Consider the following 19,931-nt stretch of genomic DNA (forward strand, 5'->3'; position numbering starts at 1 on the left):
TCCTCAGTTTTGGCACTATTGCTATTTTGGGCTAGAACATGCTTTTCTGTGGCAGGGCAGTCCTGTATGCTGGATGGCCAGCACCATCCCTGGCCTCTACACACCAGATGCCAGTAGCAAACCCACTATACCAAGAAAAAAATGTCTCCAGACTTTGCCAAATATCCCCTGGGGGGAAAATTGCACCTTTCTGAGAGTCACTGCTCTAGAGATTCACAGTGAGGAGAGACAGGGTCTTTGTCATCTTGGGCTGCTGTACCAAAATAACACAGATTGGGTGGCTTAGACAATACATATTTGTTTCTCACAGAAGTTGAGGATGGAGAGTCCAAGATCAAGGTTCTGGTAGATCGGGTGCCTGGTGTTCCAGGCTTGTAGACAACACTTTCTCTGTGTGCTCACATGGCCTTTCCTCGGTACATGTGCATCCTCTTCTTATAAGGGCACTAATCCCATCAGGAGGGTCTCACCCTCATGAACTCATCCAAACATAATCACCTCCTAAAGGTCCCAACTCTGAATACCATCACATTTGGGGTTAAGGTTTCACTGTATGGATTCTGGGAGGACACAAATATTCACCTCATAACACCAGGTAACTACTAGAAGTGGGCGAAGGTAAGTCACTTTCTGAAAGTCACGGGACAGTCATATCAAGTTGCTGATGGGAAGATTCTTTTTGCTGACATCTCCTTGTGTCCTTTCCATACTTCTCAGTGACCCTGGAACTTCACGCCTCATGGGCTTTGTGCGATTAGAGGGGCAGACGAGGGATGTGATTTGGTGTAACTGACAGAACACAAATTGCTTGTCAAATTTCCTCTCTCACTTGTCTGCAGAGTGTAATATAAGAAAAATAAATGTCTAAACATGCATTGGCATGGACGTTGTACTAACTTTCAACCTGAAAAATGAAAATGTAAGACTTGTCAAATGTGTTGTGATAACTTCCTTGCTCACCAGCTGCAAGGAAATAGCACCCTCTCAGAGAAGACCCCAGGGAGCCCTTGAGTTTATACCATTCAGGAGGCACATTTACTATCTACCATCGCATTGCAGATGTATGCATCCATCCTTATCTACGAGGCTTCCCGAAATTCTTTCAACTCTGGAAATACTTTCCATTTTCCAGACACCTGACCCAGTCCCCTGTGCATGGTGTGTGTTCTATAAATAATTGGTTTCAATACCACTTGTGCAAAAGTAACATAAAGAGTGTTTTTTCCTTAAGCAGGAATTATCTCACATTTTATCTCTCCTGATAGTTAGTCATTTCTTTTCAATAGTAAATTTGGAAGCCACAAGCTATTCACTGTCTTAGTGAAAATATATAGTGTTTTCCTCCGTGTGATTATAGACTATAGTTAGCAAATAATAGTGGAGATATTTCCAGTGCCAGGTTCATAGTACGGCCCAAAAAATTTTCAATGAAAGAATCTAACGAGTTCCATAAAGCACCTTTTCAATAATCTCTTCTTAGCAATTTTTTAAAAAATTAATTAATTTATTTATTGTTTGGCTGTGTTGGGTCTTCGTTGCTGTGCTTGGGCATTCTCTAGTTGTGGTGAGCGGGGGCTACCCTTCGTTGTGGTGTGCGGGCTTCCCATTGTGGTGGCTTCTCTTGTTGCAGAGCACGGGCTCTAGGCATGCCGGCTTCAGTAGTTGTGGCATGTGGGCTCAGGAGTTGTGGTGCACAGGCTTAGTTGCTCCACAGCATGTAGGATCTTCCCAGACCAGGGCTCGAACCCATGTCCCCTGCATTGGCAGGTGGATTCTTAACCACAGCACCACCAGGGAAGTCCCAGCAATTTGTTTTTTAAGTGGTTTAGACAATTGAATTGTGTGTGTTCTTAGCTGGTCGAGTTTTAACTGAAGGCTTTTTTTCTTCCGTCTCTACCAATCTCTGATATATTTCTTTTCTCTTTCAAGCCATATATTTCCTTCCTCTTTCTTCATCCAGGTCTGCTGGTCCCTAGACCTTTAGACCAAGAATTCATGAACACTTCTTTGCAAGAAACACACTCAGGGGTATCCACCAACTCAGGTCCCAATGGAAAATAGATCCAAGGACACAACAAATTATGTTAAATCTTTGTCATTGACTAACACCCTGGTTCTTACATTTTTTTTTACAATTAATTAGTGCGCACTGCTACAGACTGGTCTATCTATTTAATACTGAAGGGAGAGAAAAACCTATGGTAGATAACTTACTCCAAATTACCTGGTTAGGTTTAGTTTTTTTTTTTTTTAACATCTTTATTGGAGTTTCATTACTATACATTGTTGTGTTGGCTGCTGCTGTATAACAAAGTGAATCAGCTATACGTATACATATATCCCCATATCCCCTCCATCTTGTGTCTCTCTCCCACCCTCCCTATGCCCCCACTCTAGGTGGTCACAGAGCACCAAGCTGATCTCCCTGTGCTATGCAGCTGCTTCCCACTAGCTATCTATTTTACATTTGGTAGTGTATATATGTCCATGCCACTCTCTCATTTAGTCCCAGCTTACCCTTCCCCCTCACTGTGTACTCAAGTCCATTCTCTATGTCTGCGTCTTTATTCCTGTCCTGCCCCTAGGTTCATCAGAACCATTTATTTTTTTAGATTCCATATATATGTGGTAGCATACGGTATTTGTTTTTCTCTTTCTGACTTACTTCACTCTGTATGACAGACTCTAGGTCCATCCACCTCACTAGAAATAACTCAATTTCGTTTCTTTTTATGGCTGAGTAATATTCCATTGTATATATGTGCCACATCTTCTTTATCCATTCATCCGATGATGGACACTTAGGTTGTTTCCTTCTCCTGGCTATTGCAAATAGAGCTTCAATGAACATTTTGGTACATGACTCTTTTTGAATTATGGTTTTCTCAGGGTATATGCCCAGTGGTGGGATTGTTGGGTCATATGGTAGTTCTCTTTGTAGTTTTTTAAGGAACCTCCATACTGTTCTCCATAGTGGCTGTACCAATTCACATTCCCACCAGAAATGCAAGAGTGTTCCCTTTTCTCCACACCCTCTCCAGCATTTATTGTTTGTAGATTTTTTGATGATGGCCATTCTGACTTGTGTGAGATGATATCTCATTGTAGTTTTGATTTGCATTTCTCTAATGATTAATGATGATAAGCATTCTTTCATGTGTTTGTTGGCAGTCTGTATATCTTCTTTGGAGAAATGTCTATTTAGATCTTCTGCCCATTTTTGGATTGGGTTGTTTGTTTTTTTTGTTATTGAGCTGCATGAGCTGCTTGTAAATGTTGGAGATTAATCCTTTGTCAGTTGCTTTGCTGGCAAATATTTTCTCCCATTCTGAGGGTTGTCTTTTCATCTTGTTTATGGTTTCCTTTGCTGTGCAAAAGTTTTTATGTTTCATTAGGTCCCGTTTGTTTATTTTTGTTTTTATTTCCATTTCCCTAGGAGGTGGGTCAAAAAGGGTCTTGCTGTGACTTTACATTTAGTTTTATTACAACTGTAAGTAAATACAATTTGAAAATAAAAGTATTTTTAAAAATCAGAGCTCTGTTACATTATAACTTTCACACATATCCCCACTGGGAGATGGAATATACAAATGGGCAGTGGCCAGACCATGTATAAAAATAGAACTTTGAGCCAAAACCTGCAGCGACCTGCCCAGGAAACCAGCCCCTTATACAATAAACACAGGAAGCCAGCCTGCTCTAAGGCAGACTTATCAGGAAAGTCACATTACCTCCAGTGACAATCCAGGAAGCTAAACAATAACTGTAACAATTGTCCCCAAATGCCTAGGACTTGATTAATAACTGGCAGCTTCCCTAATTTGGAGACCAACTGAAAACCAACCAGAGAAAGGCAAACATGCGCCCCTAACCATCACATAGGATGGTCTGCTTCTCCTTAGCCCTCCCCCAGCTTCCCCAGGCCAACAGCCTCACATCAGGGCCCAGTGGAAGCCTCCTCTTTCCTCCACTACGAAGTTTTCCCACTCCCCTGCCTGCCTATGAGTCTCTGCCAAACACACAAGTGATGGTGGCCAACTCCCCTGCTACAGGAGGCTCAGAAGAGACAGAAGCTTCGGATGGTCTTTGTTCATTTCTATACTACCCACCCGTCCATCGTGAGTGGGTGTGCATTCTTTCGGAAACTGCCTGTTCCCAGCTGCTTTCCTTCCCAAGGGTCTCAAGGAGACTCTTTTTTTTTTTTTTTTCTTGGCTTGTGGGATCTTAGTTCCCTGACCAGGGATTGAACCGGGCCCTCAGCAGTGAAAGCACGGAGTCCTAACCACTGGACAACTGGGGAATTCCAAAGGAGGCTCTTTATTAAAAAATGCTACCATCCCTGGGATAGATGTAGAACATGCAGAGGGATACAAGAGCAAATTGAAACTGAAGAGAATTCTGGATGAGAGACATGCAATCGGCCATACAGCAACTCGGCCAAGACAAGGAGCCTGTGAAAAATGGACACGCAACTCCGTGGCTAACTTCACTCATCATGGTAGGGAGTGGAGATGAACTGACAAGAACCTGGGCCCTGATGGACAGGCGCTTCAGCCACCGTGAATCACCCATTCCATCTTGTGCATTTGGAACTTCTCTTGGCATGTCTACCTCTAGCAGGAAAAAAAAAGGGAGAAATAGAAAAATCCAGACCTTTGACACTAATAAATTACTCTGCAGGATATATGAAAATGTTCTAATGCTGGAAAGTCAGACTTGCAAGAGATTTGTTATGAGAATTGAGAATTTCCCTCTGTTTTTATAGAACTAGTTTTTTTTTTTTAGCTACAGATTCTGTAATATCTGTTCTCTACGAACTTAAAGCATGAATACCAATTGTTCATTCAACAAATACTGATTGACAGTCGGAGATTTTGTTGGCCTAGGACTCATTCAAAAGGCAAACAGGAGTGACATGATCAGACCTATGTTCTAACGCAACTGAGAATAAACTTTAAATTTTACATTAAACGTACTCAATTTTTGTTTATGCTTTCTTCACAGTTGAAACCCGTGCATTTAATAAGCCTTGTCATCCCATTATGTTTATTTTCTATGAACTCCCACAGTACTTAAAGTGTGCACTGTTACCTGAATGTATGTGAATAAATACATAAGGTTGGTCTCTTGGGCCAGGGCTCAGTCTCTAGCTGAATGACCCAGTCCCTGAGAGTAGAGACCCTGTCACACTTTCCACGTCTACTTGGGAGGGAGTAACTGAGTGTGGCTGGAGAGGTAGGGACACTGGAGCCCAAATGCTGTTAAAGTTCAATGAAAATGAATTTTGAATAATCAACAGCTTTACGTCACCTGCGCCTCTATTTCCCCTCAGTACCATCTGGCTACCTGTCCACGACGAAACAGAGCAGTTCTTGAGATGCATGTGCCCTCTCAGGCCATGGAGAACTGAAACCCTCTGCCCCCAACTCCCAACTCCCCATGCCCACTTCCTGCACACACACAACTCGGCCAAGGAGGATCCAAGTGCGGGCTGACTGTCTTCACAAACGTCACTTAATTAGCTCACTGTCCTCATGAACGACACTTACTATTCCAGGAGACTCTTGCCCGGGAAAATAACCTGACTGTTCGATACAGAAACTTTGGGAAAGACCCATGAAGTCTTCCACAACACATCAACAGACGGTTTGTGCCCTATGATGCCTTGAATTCCCGTTTCTACCAGTCCTGAACTGTGGCAAGTCCCAGCATTGAAAGACCCGCCTTAAAACAAACTTCAACAAAATCTGACGTCACCTCACCCTCCTGAGACACTGACAAAGCTCCATTGAGTGGTGATGTCCCTTGCCGAGGTGAACAATAAACTCAGCTTGGTTCTAGCAACAGGCTGTTCTGATGAGATTTTGGGGGAACCAGAACTGGACGCCATCAAGGACCACTTTTTCTCACGTGAAACTCACGTGGGGAAGGGCATTTGACCTAACAAGCCTTTTGCCTTTGCCCTTCATTAGACATGCTATAAAACTATTAAATAACACTTACATTTTCATTAACAAGTTGTTACTTGTGGTCTGTGCCTGCAATGCTTTTTTTCCATGAGTTGGTTTATTTTCTTCTTATTTAGAATAAACAAGACACGAATAGGGCAACAGCTAGTTTGGTTTTAGATTTAATCAGCCTCTCTTAACCATATGACTCAATGTAGGCAGTTTTCTGAAAGTTTCAAAAGAGAAATTAGAATAGGAACAGGGTGATAAACATGATTGGCTATAAGCTTACTGCCAAGCCAACTTAATCTCAGATGACTAATCAATTTGGTCTCATTTGAAGCTTAAACTAAAGGTGTTTTTCTTGTTTCTTGTCTAATAGTTTCTTTCCAGGCTTTGATGTTTTTGTAAGTGGAGGCAAGCTTATCAGAGAAGTTTCAGAGGAAAAAAAAAAAAAAACAGCTTAAATGGTGCCATGAGTGAAATAAATGAATTTCAATGTCTGTAGGAAGAGGCTGAGCTCCTCTTTGGTACAAAGCACAGCAGATTCAATACCAAAGGAGGAATTCAACTACACTGGATATTGCACTCAAATCCTTCCGGCAAATCCTCATCTCAAAGGATTTGCCTAAAAATGTACTTTTTACCTGAGACTTTTTTTTTTTTTTTTTGCAGCACGTGGGCCTCTCACTGCTGTGGCCTCTCCCGTTGCAGAGCACAGGCTCCAGACGTGCAGGCTCAGCAGCCATGGCTCACGGGCCCAGCCACTCCGCGGCATGTGGGATCTTCCCGGACCGGGGCACGAACCTGCGTCCTCTGCATCAGCAGGCGGACTCTCAACCACTGCGCCACCAGGGAAGCCCTTACCTGAGATTTTTTGTGGTTCACTGGAGACACCGTGAGATGGCCCTTTTTGTTGCACCATCTGGACAGTACAGGGACAATGGCATATCAAAGAGAGACATGGATGGAACCCCTTGAAGGGTGCACCGGGTCACAAAATGTGTATTTGATCTGCTACTTTGTGTTCATGTGTCTGACTCTGTTTCAGACAAGCTTGTTTTGGTCATTAAAGCCTAGAGTTCTTGGCAGTTGTTTCCTCTTGAAATTAAGGAATAACAAAACAGGCTCTTTCTTTTTATCAAGCTCTGCACAAGTGCAGGCGAATATAATTACAGGTAGTGGGGATTCCAGCTACTTGTGTCATTTGTAGATAGTTCTTTATTGCCAACACTTTCCCTCATTGTTCCATTATTTGCCAGTGGGCTTCTTAGAAGAATAGAGATACGATGGCCCAATAGAAAGTCTTCGTGAAAGGAGTGCTTTTTATTGGGAAAAAAATTTTAAGCATCTGCATAAAAAAGGATTTGTGCCTGCAATAAAATGAAAAATGGGCTTTGGAGAAAATGCCTCATCGCAATAGGCCTGAGATAACTTTAAATATACTGAGAGTTTTCCATCTCTTTCTCACAGAACAAGTGCACTGAATAACCATTGTCTGGGAGCCTCCACAGGACCAAGGGAAACATATGCAGGAGCATAAGCAAGTCAGACACTATTAATAGAACTAGAACTGGTTAGAACTAATCCTGCTGCTATCGCCATGAGGCATAAGATGAATGATAACAGTAGTGAACTCAGGGCCCAACAAGTCCCGAGTATGGTTCTAAGTACTCTGCATGTCTTCATTTATTTCTCACGACTGTCCTATGAGGTCAACACTATTTTTATCTCTATTTAAAACATGAAGGATCAGGGGCTTCCCTGGTGGCGCAGTGGTCGAGAGTCTGCCTGCTGATGCAGGGGATACGGGTTCGTGTCCTGGTCTGGGAAGATCCCACATGCCACGGAGCGGCTAGGCCCGTGAGCCATGGCCTCTGAGCCTGCGCGTCCGGAGCCTGTGCTCCGCAGCGGGAGAGGCCACAACAGTGAGAGGCCCACGTAGCACAAAAAAAAAAATAAATAAATAAAATAAAAACCATGAAGAATCAAAGGCACAGAGAAGGTAAGTAACTTGCCCAAGTGATTCAAGCTAGAAAATGCACAACACCCATTACTGAGCCAGAAAGAAAACGTCAGCAAGGGGAAGTAAGTCAGAGAGAGGAAGACAAATGTCATATGATATCACTTTTACGTGGAATCTAAAAAATGATACAAATGAACTTATTTACAAAACAGAAACAGACTCACAGACTTAGAAAATAAACTTATGGTTACCAAAGGGGAAAGGTGGGCGGGAGGCAAAAATTAGGAAGTTGGGATTAACATATACACACTACTATATATAAAATAGATAATCAACAAGGACCTACTGTATAGCACAGGGAAGTCTACTCAATACTCTGTAATAACCTAGATGGGAAAAGCATCTGAAAAAGAATAGATATATGTATATGTATAACTGAATCGCTCTGCTATACACCTGAAACTAACACAATGTTGTAAATCAACTATACTCCAATATAAAATAAAAATTTAAAAAAAGGTCAGCAAGGGGAAAAGATACCAAAAGGAATATCAGAGATACCAAGGGCAAGAAACACATTTCCTATTACCTTCATCAGCAGTTTCCTGCAAACCCCACCTCCTGGTTCCAGGCCACATGTATCAACTCTCAGCCCCAACCTTACAGCTCGTCCCATTTCTCACCTCCCACCCCCTCCCTCCCTTGAAAAGAGAACTTACCCCTGGCCTGGCACTGCTGTCAGTGACGTTTGTAAAAGTTGAAGGCTTGCTACATAGTAAACACAATGCAGTAGTTTCTAGATGACTCCTGGTCTTTGTGCAGAGGCACCACTTATTTTCCTGTGTTAGAATAATCTTCTCATGAAGAGCTGCTTTCCCCACACTGAGCGGTCCCAGTTAGTTCTATGTTTACAGGTATCCAAAGAGTTGTGACACTGCCATCATATAATATTGCCTGTTCATTTCTGGTTTAGTTTTAATGTACTCGCCAAAGTTGAACAGTAGACTGAGATCTTTGAGCTGGTTTTTGAGAACAAGGCATGGGCTTCAGGCCAGCTACTTGCCTGGCTGAAGCTTTAGCAATGCGGAGGGTCAGAGTTGCCACCTGTCATGTGAATGCTGGCTTGAGGTCTGGCAAGACCTGAATCATCTCTTTCACACCACAGGCTTGATTGAGGAATGAAGGAAGTGGAAAGGTCTGAGAAAGTAGTATTACGGACATAGAACTGGAGCCATAAGCAAGACTCCCTAAACAAATACTCCCAAACTATTAAAGGGACCCAAGAGAATGACATAGGATTATTTTCAACTGGAGACATCTGAGATACACCAGATGCTGAAAGAAGCCTTTTCTGAGCTCCCCTTATCCGACTAAAGGCAGAGCTTCCTGAGAAGGAAGATGCCATAAATCCTCTCTCTGAGGAGCTTCCAGCCAAGAAGGAGACTGACCATTAGCACAGTGATGAGAAATTGCATAAATAAACTCTATAGAAGCTGCCATACACTCCATTTATTTCCCCTGGAAGCCCTAGTTCTCCCTCCTTTCCACTATTAAGCTGGTATATAAGCCTTTACTCTTGGCTGTTCAGTGAATTACTCAGATTACTGAGTACCCCGCATGCATGTGACTCTACTGTCAATTAATTTGCACTCCCGCACACCACCCCAGACCACTAAGACCTAAGTTGGCAGAAAAGAAGTTTTCCTCCCACAGTCTGATCTGAAGCCCAGAGTTGGGTGTGCCGGGGCATGCCAGTGGTGGGTTGTTTTAGAGGTTGGCTGAGCTCGGCGGTACCATACGTACGTGGTCTTTGGCTCTGGAGAAAGAAAACCCTACCATGAAGAGCAAGGCTGGAGAGACTGAACTGCTACTGGCCTACACCTGAGATTGCTGTGGATGATGAGGTGTGACGGCATCACAGTGGGGCACGCTACAGCCACCTGGCCAGACAGGGCTCATGGTGGACTATCTGTGTCCGCTGAAGACAGGGGAGGTCCACCTGCACCACCGAGTTGGGTTTGACCTGGCTACCTGGCTGCAGAAATAAGTCATCTCCCAAGGCCATAGCCCACGTGGTACTGTGGGCTCTCAGATACACCAGCTCCTGAGGACTGAGTCCAGTGCTGGGACCCTGGGCCAGGGCTGTCTCCCACCACTGGGCCATTACTCGGTACATGCTGGAATCAAACTTAGATGTTTGAGCAACAGATATTTTTTCTGAGAATAAGTCCTTCACATCTCAATACTATGAGTGAATCATCTTTTAAGAATCTAAATAAATGCCATCATTGTATCACAGCACCTAGCATGATGCCTTGAATAAGGTAATGTTCACTGAATGAGTTAACTTAGATCGTTACTAAAGAAATACTGACAAATGAGATGTAGAATAAATACATTTAAATGAATCTGGGAAAAATTTAGTTTTATTCCTATATTTGTGTGTTAGAGAACCTGACATAATTCGTATAACTTATTTCAAAATAATGACGTTTCCTCTTCAAGTGGCTTATGTATTTTTTTCAAACTCCCTGATTGTTTCATTTATTTTTATTTTTTTACACTTTCTTTTAATTAAGACTCACATGCTGCATTTTGTCATTTTGTCTCTTAAATTTCTCTTTTCTCTAAGTTTTTTTAAAAATTGAAGTATAGCTGATTTACAACATTGTGTTAGTTTCAGGTGTACAGCAAAGTGATTCAGTTATACATATGCATAGTCTTCTTTTTTCATTTCTTTTCCATTATAGGTTATTACAAGATACTGAACAATAGTTCCCTGTGATATACGGTAAATCCTCGTTGTTTATCTATTTTATATATGGTAGTGTGTATCTGCTAATCCCATACTCCCAATTTATGCCGCCCCCACTTTCCCTTTGGTAATCATAAGTTTTTTTCTATAAAAATAAGCAATGCTTCATGAATTCGTGTGTAATCCTTGCACAGGGGCCATGCTAATCTTCTCTGTATCCTTTCCATTTTAGTAGATGCACTGCTGAAGCGAGCACTGCTTATGTATTTTAAATTCATGGGCTCCTTGAACAATCTTAGTGGCACCTGAGTCTTTTAAGGATGCTAATACCCTTTGTAAATAATAATTTAGAGTTCAGTGAGAAGTGGCCCCGGAATTGTACAAAGGGCAGTATGCATTCATAAGAGGAAATGGCTGGCCTTGTGAGGGAGCAAATACAGTACCGTGAACATGATCTCCACCCTGACTGGTATCAGCATTGCCTGTGAAGCTTTGGAGACACAGAGATGCTCAGGCCCCACGCCAGAGACTTGGACTCAGGAGGTCTAGGGTCAAGTCAGCACATGTGTCGTTCCGAATATTTCCAAAGGTGATTCCATGTTGAGCCTTTTTCATTTACTCGCTGTGTGTGGAGTCCCTGCTTGTGCTGTATTGCCGTGACACAGGTCTATCTATATACCTGTAACTATCCTTTAACCGGCATTATAGACAACCATATGCTTCCGCCAACACCTGAACTCCAACTCATGCCTCTGAGTATAGGGCAGCTGTCCCAGGATGCTATCAAGACCAGAAAATGGCCTCATTCATGGAGCAGCTAGGAAACCAGAGGAAACAGTAAGCTTACAGGAAGAATGTTGATCGTTTAATGGCGTGGGTTGTGTGGATCATCAGTACTACAGAGCTGGGTCTCCACTTTGAGCAAACAAATGTACAAATTCTGTTGGGAATTTGAAAGCAGAACCACCACAATTTTCCATTTCACGAGTCACATAAATCTTTAAAAATGGCTTGGGACAAAAATCGCATTGCTTACAAAAACTCTGGTGGCATTCAAACATCCAGTTATATATAAGGTTAGGAAAATCATTCACCCACAGTCAATTAAAATTCAAACGAATGAAAAAAAAGTATTCAATTTATAAGAAAAAGTATCACAAAACTCTCTGTTTCCAATATCTATATTCATATCTGTATCTCTATCTGTCTATCTATAGAATTGTCATTTAGTAGAGCCTTACTTAGAACTGCAAAAGAAGGAGGAAGCAAAATATTTTTTTCCCTGCAAAACAAAGCAAGCTTGACTACAAGGTGTCTCTAATGGTCCTCTATCAATTAGATTTTTATCTCCGGGAAGCAGTTCCCTCACTGCAGGCTATTCTCACTTCTAAATGTTTGACAAAGTCACCTGCCAAGACTTGCACACAGGTGAAAAATGGAAGATAACTTCACTACCAGACCATTTGTATGAGTGGGTCAAGGGGAGGTAGCCACCCTGCTGTGTTTATAAATGTACTAGCAAAGAAGCATTTCCATTCCACCCCTAAAACAATTTCTGCCACATGGAAAACTGAACAAGATAGAATGACTAGGTACGCTGTCCTGTTCTCAGGGATTCATCGATTCACAGAGGCACTATAATAAGGGATGACTACACACACACACAAATTACTTGACAGATGAAAATTGCAGTAGTAAAATGTGACTATGCAGAATAATGAGCCTTAGGAAATCAAAGTAAAACAAATAATACCCAAGAAGAGAGTCTAGACCAGTGAATGGAAATCCACACTGCTCATCAATCTCAACTGATTGACCCTCTCCCCACCCCACTGCTATATTTTTTCCTGGGTTGGATCAACAGGCATGATGCCTCAACTATAGTGTATGAATAAGCTCTGCTTACTGTCCTTAAACAAGACAAACTTAAAAGTGCTCCACAATGTGATCTACAGATAATTCTGAAATTATTTGTGTGCATGTGGTCTTATATTTTTCAGTAGCACTCACAAAAGAAACATTATCTCTTGCCTGCTTTACTGAAAGGGAAAGAAAAAGAATACAATTATGTAAGAAACCTATCTTTAGTTAATGAGCCAAGAAATGCTTGTCTACCTGTGGCTAGGCATTTTATTTTTAGATTAGGTTTCCTATAGCTGTTTCTGTATTTAGAGAATTAAAATAATTGGACCATGACTTTAAGTATCTTTTTTGTTTTCCCACTGATGATACACCTATGACTATATCAGTCCTAAGCATCAAAGCCATTTTTCCCCATTTTCTACTGGACATCTCTCCTGTCATATCTAATACACATTTCAAACTTTCAACCCCAGACCAAACTCCTGATTCTATTAGCCTGTGTCCTCTCCTTCCTTTTCCTATTTATAGTGTTTTGCATTCCATCCATCAGCAAGTCCTGCTGGCTCCACCTTCAAAATACTTTTCCCAACCCCTCTGCTACAGCTCTGGACCATGATAACATGATCTTCCTAGACTCCTGAAATCAAGCCCTCACTGACCTTTTTGCTTTCCTACTGTCTAGTCTCTGACCAGCAACCAGAGAGGACTTCAAGGACTGTAAATCCCATCACTCTCTCCCAGCCAAAGTCTTCAGATTCCTTCTCTAGGCTTAAAGGCTTCTCTCACTCACCATCACCATCTCCAACTGTTCCTGCCTCATTTACCAGTTGCAAAACATTGACCTTCTCACCATTTTAGGCACATGCCAAGCTCCATCCTGCAGCAGGGATTTTGCTTCACTGCTCCTTCTGCCCAGAGAGCTCTTTCTTCAGATGGCTTATTATGTGATTCTTGCCCATCCCTCAGAATTTGCTTGGGTGTCACCTGGTAGAGGCCTCTCCTGACCACCCATTCAACACTTTCCTCCGCTTTTTGTGCCCTAATCCCTTAAACTACAATATTTTGTTCACATCCAAAGCAGAAAGTGAATATTTTTTGCTTCCTTTTGAAACTCTTTCCATCATTGGACCATACATTCCAGGAGGAAGAAACTTTGATGCTCTACTGGGATCAGCACATAATTGGCACTCAATAAATATTGGTCAAATGAATGAATGAGGAGATAATTTCACATTTTTGAAGTCAGCAGACAAGGACAGAATCACACTAACCCCTTGAAATATCCAGCTGTTTCTTAGTATAATATCTTGGCAACTGTATTAAACCATCACATCAGACATTTATGGTATGAGAACTGAATTGTGGAGCTTCCAGTCTGAAAGCCAGACTTCTTTCTATTTAATTAGTCCCCAGGAAGTTTCAAATACTCTACCCATTGTCTCAATAATGATACTTTATATGTAGATAAGAAATTATGATTGAGCATACAATTCATACTGTAGTCTATTAGCTTCACATGTAATCCTTAAATCTTGCCTGGTGTTTCTCACCACGCAGTTGGCTGCTTTTCTCCACGTGGTAAAGCGCCCCCCCTGAGGAACTGGAGCTCAAAAATGGCGCATGTGGAAACAGCTTGTGAAAATACAGCTAACCCATCAGAGAAGCACATTCTCCTAACATCAACCCCTGGTCATGTGGGAGCAACGGGAAGGTCATATCTGGAGTCCTTCAGGGTCAGGCTACCCTGGGGCTGTGGTCTCCAAACTGGGCCCTGTGTGCCCGGGGACTTCGTGAAGACTCTGAGGGAACACACGGCCTTGGGGTTTTCAGGGATCCCATTTTCAGATCCTTGGCTTTCCTATGCACTCTTCCAACAAAACTGATCTGCTTGAAAACCCTCCCATGTGCATGTTCACAGCCTTCCTTGCCTGACTGTACAGAACCTAGTCTAGTCCCTCCCTGCTCCTGAGTGGCAAATGTGCTCTAAGTCCAAACCAAGGTGTTTTTCTGCACAGTGTTAGTTTCTGGGTTGAGAAGGAAACAACTCTAATGACGAGCAGTTCATCCATTTTTTTTTTTTCCAAAGAGGTAGTTTCCAATTCTTTACCTTCTCCAGAATGAAGGAGAACTTACTCAGGTTGCCATTGGACAGGTAACTAAAACTAACTTCTGGTGACGGATCCCAATGAGATTTTGAAATAAAATCCAAAAGAAGTTGAAAGAATCAAGTGATATTGCTATAAAGATCTTTGATTCCCTTCACCTTATCTGAGTGATGTTTCTCAGTATTTAAATCTATAAACATACATACACAATGAGAATAGAATGATACTGAATCCTGTTCATTCAAGCAAGAAGTAAAACTCATTTTTGACTATCTGAATTGATTGGGATAAAAGGGCTCATCCATCTAAGGGATACATTTCAAATACAATTTTACTTTTTATATCTAAAATTTTTAATCAAGATATATGACACATGTATGTTGCTGTTTTGCTCGTGTCCTACCAAGAACTACAGTAATAACAATACATAAGAGAAACGTAAAGCCTAATACTACAAGAAATATTAAATTAAAAAAAAAATTTGTATATCTTTTGTTTGCAGAAAGAATGATGAATAAGAGACTTTTAAGCATTTAGTAAAATTCTTGGGGAATGTCAAATGGTCACATGCTCAAGAAGCAACAGAAATTATATATACTTTCTAACATTAATGAAGAACTTCCTTACATATTATTTAAAAAGATGATGGTGGATATTAAACCACTATGATATTCAGATCAGGTGTACTTAAAAGAGGGATGTGTCAGATTTATCTCTCAAATGTCACACAGGAAACTACATCTTTGGCAACAGTTTATATTTAAAAATGTGATTCTGTGCAGCTAAAGAAACCATCAAGGAAATGAAAAGGCAGCCTATGGAACGGGAGAGGATATTTGCAAATCATATATCTGATAAGGAGTTAATATCTAAAATATATAAAGAACTCAGAGAAATCAATATAAAAAAACTCAGTCTGATTAAAAGTGATCTGAATAGACATTTTTCCAAAGAAGACACCCAAATAGTTGGATTCACTGATTTCTCTGTCTAGTTAGTTCTAGGCAGTTGCCGTTTGTTTATTCTGCATCCAGCTTATGCCAGGCCCTCAGCTTCCTTCCAGCGGCCCCGAACAGGAGCGGGTGTTTGCAGATGAAGCATGGGGGCTAGGCTGTAGTTGTTACTGTCACTGGTATTGTCTCTTGTCTGTAGTTCTGGTTTTCCTCCACTTCCCCAGCACTGCTCTCCCAGGATCACTCTCATTCCAAACCCCCAAATCCTCTGCTCTATTCTTGCCCAGAGCCCACCAGCCCAGCTGGCTGGGGGTGACCCAGGGAGCCAGCTGGGAAGATAAAAAGCAGGGTGCCTATATGTGCTGCTTTAAGCTAATGTGGGAAGAAGACAAAGCCTGACTTAGTCAGTCTGTCCCTTCACATTTGCACCTAATTACCGTGGATGCAGTCATGTTTACACATAGGAGATCACTTACCCATTTAAGATGGGCTTTGTGGCAAACTGTACTTAACTACTGAATGCTCGGCATTCATTGTCTGTTGCTCACAGATCATTACTATCCAATTGAGTAGCACAGTCACTTGCTTACCATTTAAAACATTGATCCAGGGAGGTGTTCTACTTTGTAATTCAGATGTTTTTAGCTAGTTCTAGTCCTTTGCCTAGTGGAAAACAGGTAACTGAACAATCCTCTATTTTCCCCTATAATGATGCTTCAGAAACAATACGCTTTACCTTCGTTCAACAAATAGCCTTGTCAATATTCATCACCTACCCTACATCTTTTTGTCCACTAGCTCTTCTCCCCCAGTCTGGGCCAGTAGTGAAAACTGGTGAGAATGGAATACAATTCCAGTATTGCTCCTGGGGGTAAGTGAGGTGTCACAGAAGAAGGTGACACTTAACACTAGGGTATACAGGATCAGGTCAACTGAGGGATGTTCAATGAAGCCAATGGAATTATTCCTTGGGTCTCCCCATTGTCTGATTTTCCTTAGTTCGGCAGATTAGCATCCAGCCAAGAAAGCAAGGTCAAAGGTTTGATCCTCAAGGGAAGCCATTAGCTTCTTCCATAGCTGATGCAGCCTCCCCCATACCAAACCCCAGAGATACCAGATTCAAAAGCAACTTAAAACACGCACTGCCTAGCATCACCTATGCACATCAAAGAAAACACATTTTAATAAATCATCCAGGCAGAGGTATAAGGTCACAGCAAAGAAGAGTATATTTGGGAAGTGATAAGTAGCTTTAACTCAAGAAAAGCAGCTCTCAGAAAGGCAATGCTAATACTCTCGTGTTTTGGAAGGATGCTTGTGAGGCAGGGTTATAACTCAAAGTATTAATTTGTATATTTTCTGGTTATTTTTCTCCTTCTTTGCTTGCTCATTGGTACGCCGTGGGCATTTTTAGCTTGGGCACTGGCACGCTTCCCAAGTGGTGGGGAACTCAGACACCCTGAGTGGGGAAGGACGGCACCAAGGTGACACCCTGCTTCCATCAGAAAAACTGAGACAGTCCCTGTAGCCTTCTCGGCCCTGAACTCTACTGTCAGCCTTACCCTTGAATTTGATGTTTCCAAAAAGTTCTTTACAATCACCCTCTTGATTCAATTAGTCTTTAACCATAAGGGGCTTAATTAAGTGGAAAGGTAAAGTTAGAATCCTTTGCCAAACTGAAGAGACTCATGACATCTTCACCTAAGTGTGTGTTATGAAAGATTATTCTACAACAGGGAGCTGATGCCCACTTGATATTCCTACTATGTGTAAATACATTTGCAAGAATTCATGCTTTGTTTTGACTCTAGCTATCAGTACCTTTAGTGGCAATGTTAACTGAAATCAGCTATTTCAAAGCCATCATCCATTACATACAATAATGTAAAGAGGAAGTCTGAATCAGAATAATTTCTGGAGAAAATTTCTGTGTCTGTTGCAATCAAAGAAATGGCATGTCTCAGAGAAAAGTGCTCAGAGGATAATGACTTCAGGTTTAGACTGCAGTCATTATAAAACATTTCAAAATTGGGAGAAGACAGTTTTCCAGGAGATTAGCAGGCTGTTTTCATTTACGATGGGTCTTACAGAGATTTAAAGCAGTAGTTCTCAACCTTGGCTAGATATTACAACCTCCAGGGAGCTGAAAAATAAGTGCTAATAACTCACTGTCTCTGGGGATGGGCTCCGGTGATTCCAATATATAACTGAGATCAAGAATCATAGTCTCAAAAAGTGTTTTTCAACTGTTTTTGTTTACATAATACAAATAAGGCTTAGAGCTCTATTTTTAGGGATGTAGTGGTGGTGGTGTGTTCAAGGTGAGGAAGGAGGGTGAGGGTAGGTATGTAGGTCTCATTTGTCCACGATGATATGCTATAGGTTATCACTGCAAACCAATTTTGAATAATTAGGAAAATCAACACATAACACTGGTAATTTGGTTGATGAAACCGCAATATTATGACTTCAACCTACTGTGCATTCAAATAAAACCTAACAATTATCTGCCAGATGCTGGAACAGCCCTGTTCTGGGGGTTCCAGCAGCAAATAAGGCAGCTACTCCCCCTGCTCCCCTGGAGTTCATATTCTAGCAGAACGATGCAACACCTCCCTGTGGCTGTCATCACATTCATACGATGCTAGGCATTGCCAGGACTTTCAAAAGAAGAATAAAAAGAGAAAACAGAGAAAGACGTTTTTCTTGTTCCTAAAGAGCTACTGGCTTGGCCGAGGAGACGATACTGCTGCATCCATTAGCATCATGCACTCATATGGGTCCTGCGCACAATACTCCTTATGTGCTAAATTTGGGAAAATACATTGATAAGCATGAAAGAGTTCAAGTAGAGCACAAAATTAAAGAAAGAGTTCTCAGGGACGCTTTGTAAAAGGGGTGGAACTAGAATTTGTCTTGGAGGATGGGTAAGGAGTAGATAGAAAGGAGGTGGCGAAAGAGCAACTGTGGGGAGTGGGGGATAGAATAGCTCAAGTGGAAAGAGAAGGGTAAGAGCAGGGACAGTGGGGAGACAGCCCAACTCGAAGGACAGCTGTGAACTTAGGAACAGTAAGTATTGAGGTTGGGACTTCCCTGGGGGCACAGTGGTTAAGAATCCACCCACCAATGCAGGGGACATGGGTTTGAGCCCTGGTCGGGGAAGATCCCACATGCCGTGGAGCAACTAAGCTCATGTTCTACAACTACTGAGCCTGCGCTCTAGAGCCCACGAGTCACAACTACTGAGCCCATGTGCCACAACTACTGAAGCCCGCACACTTAGAGCCCATGCTCTGCAACAAGAGAAGCCACTGCAGGGAGAAGCCTGCACACCGCAAGGAAGAGTAGCCCCCGCTCGCCGCAACTAGAGAAAGCCCACGTGCAGCAATGAAGACCCAACGCAGCCAAAAATAAATAAATTTATAAAAAATAAAAATAAAAAGTAAGTACTGAGGTTGGATAGGGACAGTGAGAGTAAAATTATTTAAGGTCTGAGAAATGTAGGTAGTGCAGGTATCTAAACACCTCCTCTGACTCAGAAAGTAATGACTGGGCTGTGATGCACAGACATCTCCAGAATCTGTATGTGCTCAGCTTCTAAGCCCAACTGTAGGTTAAATACTGACCATTGCTCTTGAAACATTTGAATCAGTGGTAAAAACTGAATTTAACTAAAGCCCAGATACAGCTAAAATACATGTTTGATTAATTCAGCCCTCCACCTTAGCAGACTGATAGAAGAAATGGGGTATTTTGTTGGAGGTAAGTATTATCGACTTCAGTCAATTCTAATATTTTAACACACAATGTCTAGCATAAACAAGAAATCACAAGACATGTAACAAAGCAGGAAAATGTGGCCAAAAATGAAGAGAAAGGATAGTCAATACAGGCAAATCCACAAATAACCCAGATACTAGAATAAGCAGACAAGGACTTGATCTGTGATATAAATGTTAAATATCAAGTGGAGAAATGGACAACATGCATGATTAAAAAATGAACAAATTCAGCAGAGAAATGGAAACTATAAGAAAGAACTAAATGGGAATTCTAGAACTGGAAAATACAATGTCAGAAATAATGAATTTATGTGATGGGCTTTACAGAAGATTGACCCAGGACAGAGCCCTGAAGCAGAGTGGAAGAGAAAAAGCCAAAGGAAAAGAAAGAGAAAGGAAGAAAACTAGGAAAGTTTTCTTTTAGGAATGAAGATGTATGAATATTTCAAATGCTTCTCAGAGGTTGGAGCAAGATTAGAAGAGAGACATGCCCATACTAGGAAGCATGGAGACTCTTGCAAGGGCCTTAATACAAACTGTTTTACTGAAAAATAAAATC

The 19,931-nt window shown here is 41.7% G+C and overlaps 1 protein-coding gene and 1 non-coding gene across 4 annotated transcripts in view; both read right to left on the minus strand.

The window, feature by feature from the left end:
* The window catches only part of CTNND2 (catenin delta 2), a 434,854-nt gene that overhangs the window by 73,488 nt on the left and 341,435 nt on the right, over positions 1-19,931 (minus strand). The gene's annotated exons all lie outside the window — the stretch shown is intronic.
* LOC136121715 (U6 spliceosomal RNA) lies at positions 10,819-10,925 on the minus strand. The gene has a single exon (XR_010655738.1). It is a non-coding gene; the product is annotated as a U6 spliceosomal RNA (small nuclear RNA).

The sequence above is a fragment of the Phocoena phocoena genome, chromosome 3 (assembly GCF_963924675.1).
Source record: "Phocoena phocoena chromosome 3, mPhoPho1.1, whole genome shotgun sequence".
NCBI lineage: Eukaryota > Metazoa > Chordata > Mammalia > Artiodactyla > Phocoenidae > Phocoena > Phocoena phocoena.